This window comes from Chlorocebus sabaeus, chromosome 19, assembly GCF_047675955.1.
Source record: "Chlorocebus sabaeus isolate Y175 chromosome 19, mChlSab1.0.hap1, whole genome shotgun sequence".
Classification (NCBI taxonomy): domain Eukaryota; kingdom Metazoa; phylum Chordata; class Mammalia; order Primates; family Cercopithecidae; genus Chlorocebus; species Chlorocebus sabaeus.
The window spans coordinates 24,206,051-24,209,349 of record NC_132922.1 but is presented as its reverse complement, the minus strand read 5'-3'; the positions used below and the strand labels follow the sequence as shown (position 1 = coordinate 24,209,349).

The window sequence follows — 3,299 nt, the reverse complement described above, 5'->3', positions numbered from 1 at the left end:
TGATCTCCTGACCTCATGATCCGCCTGCCTTGGCCTCCCAAAGTGCTGGGATTACAGGTATGAGCCACCGCGCCCGGCCCCTACTAAGACATTTTAAGATGAGTTTCCGTCATTTCCACTTGAAATCAAGTCCTGACTAGTTTACTCCCTCAAACCAACCAGAAGACACAAAACAGAACTTACCACTTTCTCTCCCCGTCCCTAAACAGGGACCTTGGTGGGATTTTATTTCTTGGAAGTGGGCCCTTTACCCCCACTTTTTTTTTCTCCCCTCTAGTTTGGAAATTCTTTCTGTCTCCACTTCTACCTGTCCCAGGCTTCATTGGCTATGATCGTCCTGCATTGCTGTGTCTCAGTGTCCAACTCCCTCCATAAATTTCCCCCCTTCGTCAGATGAAAAGACTAACACTGAAAAAGGCAAGTTGATGTGCTCTGGTTTGCACAGAGCCCCGGAAGCGGAGCTGGGATTTGAATTCTGGGCTCCTGATTCTCTGTCCAGGGCTCTTCATTCTTGCAGAGCAGGAGATCAATTTCTTTTCTTTCTTTTTTTTAAATGAAGCTTTTATACATAGCTATCCACATATGTACAAGCAGCTCTTAAGGCCAGAGAAGTTAATTCCAAATTTTAGAGCCACGGAGGCTCTGCAGAGTCTATGGAGTTTCAACCAGTGATTAAATCTGAGGTAACAGCATCTAGAGGCTCAGCCTTAGCACTGAGGGGAGTTGGAGGGAAAAATTAAGCCAAGAGTACAATCTTCACGTTCTGAAAATAATAGTGGCATAACACAACACTCCTGGATGGTGGGAAAGAAAATCGAGAGGGACATGATTAGAAGGAAACTTCTAGAATTCTACTAACTCCAGGTTCCTCAAATTGGTACAACTGGTGACGATCTCAGAGTCAGAGCCACCTGTCATCACATCAAAGTTAGAGAAGGATGACCCACAGGAGCAGCCTTGCTGTGCTTGAGAATTGTTCAACACTTGAAATGAGCTTCGGATCAGTCCTTGACTGAAGTCCACCTGGGCCCCTTTCACAAAGGCTAAGCTATCAGAGTCAACCACCACTCTTGCCCCACCCTGTTCAAATACCCTGTCATCGGGGTTGATAACTGTATCCAGTGAACATCTGCATTGGAATCTGGCGCATCCACCTCCCTCCACCTGCAGCCTGAGGAATTCTGACCCTTTGGTGATTTCCAGAAGCCTCTGGACGCAGCTGTCCTGAGGCTGATCTGCCCTTCCCCAGCCTCGGGGCTGGAGGACGTGCCCGCCAGGAGTCCCGGGGAGGCCGCGAGGAGCCTGGCCCTCGGCCAGGGTGTGAGCGCTCTCTGCGTCGCGGCTGTTAGCGAGAATCCCCGGGCGGCAGCCATCTTCCTCCAACCGGGAGATCAATTTCTTTGCTGAGGTTCAACCTAAGGCTCTAGCCCTCACTCACTGAGGTAGGTTCCTAAGAAACCTCAGTCCATCCTAGAAACCTCCTGCTGAGACCTGCCCCGCACTGACACCTGGTGGTAAGATATAAAAACACACCCTCCATGGTGGGGTCAGATTGTGCGCCTGCCCCGCCCCCGGCCCTCTCCCAGGTGCTGGGGTAGAGGGATGGTGGAAAGGGAACCAAAAGCTAGTTCCTAGAAGTTTAGGTATCTGGGATTGAGAATGGGGTGGGGCGACACCTCCTTCTCTGTTTTCAGCACTAGCCATAGCTCTGTCACTGTGCATCTGGTTTGTTTCTTCTTTGCAGACGCTGCCCACTTGGGAAACTAATTGTATTCCCTCTTTGCATAGTCTTCCAGGATGCCTGGAACCAACGTACGGTTCACTATTAGCAACTGGATAGAATCGTATGGCAGGAATTTAAAAGAGGAGTTTAATCTCTGAGTCCACATTCCTTCCCCTGGGCCTCATTTTCCTACCTTATTTTATGTTTAGTTTTCTGATGATGTTCAGGACATCATTCCAGCCACCTTAACTCTCCTCTTTTTAAGGGACAGGAAGGACAAAGCAAGGTTATACATTCAGAAAGAGCTTGCCTACCTTCTGCAAGTCTCCATTTTCTCCTCTATAAAGCGGGCACAAGAATCCCCGCCTTGGAGGGTTTCGTGTGTGTTTCAGGAGATACTTGATTAATATTAGTGTCCACCCTATTTCCCACCTCCCCATCCTCCAGGCTCTCTGCCACTTATGTGATGCAGACTCGGATGCAAAAGAGATCAAAAGCACAGATCACTTTTTCCCCAGCCCCATCTGTGCTCTTCAGGCCCAGTGGATGCCCCTACTGGAGCCTGGTACCCTGAATCCAGTCCCTACCTGCCTTCTGGAAGATGTTGGCTCCAGAATTCTCTGCCTCCCTCCTGCAGGCATTGTGGCATTCACAGCTGATGTGCAGAAAGCCCAGATGCATCTCATAAATAAGGAATGTACTGTTCTGCAGGACGGCTGTGGCGTGGCTGTGTGGGGGTGGGCAGGCTGGAGTAGACAGGAACCATGAGAGGCAGGGAGGACTGTACAGGGTCTGCTGACCAGATGGAAGATGATGGGAGCCTTGAAAGGTGCCATGGGACAGGGTTGGGGAGAGGGCTCCATGCGGCCAGGATCTGGATGCAGATCGTTGGGACCGAATTTTGGCTCAGATACCTTCTAGTTGTGTCTGTTTATCTTCAGTTTCCTTGTCTATAAAATGGGGAGAAATTGTGTATCCCCGGCACCACTGGACTGTTAGTAGCTACTGCATTTATAGCATTTATCCCAGAACCTGAAACACAGTAAATGCTCAATAAGTGTTATGATTTGCCCCAAACTGTCTTAGCGCTTTCCCCAAGAGCTTTGTGTTGTTAGTACTATGAGGAATAATGAGGGTGGTGTGGGAGCCTGCCTCTGTGTCTGCAGAGAGGACCACAGGCCACAGGAATGGAGACAGGTAGATGGGATCAAGGTGACAGGAACAGATGTTTGGAGCAAGAGATGAAGACGCCGTCATCAACCCAGACAAGCCAGGTAAGTCCCTGAAAGGGGATTGCATTTCTGCAGCCACTTCAGGGTGGGCACTTGAGGTGTTTGATTGGCTTTTCAAGGAGAGATTGACCTTTGGAAGGCATAAGACACTGGGGTCCCTGGAGACCCTGGGATGATAGCATCAGCATGGCTGTATTGGAACAGAGACCTCAGGCAAGTCACTTTTCTTCTCTGGGTCTCTGTTCCATCTATAAAATGGTTTCTGAGAAGCCCTCCAGAACCACAGCATTTGAAGCTTCACGATTTAGTCATTCTGGCAAACATATGTGGAGGGCCTCCTGTGT

General features: G+C 49.6%; 1 pseudogene; it reads right to left on the bottom strand.

Annotated features, from left to right (window-relative positions):
• Window positions 1-658: 658 nt before the first annotated feature.
• LOC103223098 (iron-sulfur cluster assembly 2 homolog, mitochondrial pseudogene) lies at window positions 659-1,376 on the bottom strand (annotated as a pseudogene).
• Between the last annotated feature and the right edge of the window lie 1,923 nt (window positions 1,377-3,299).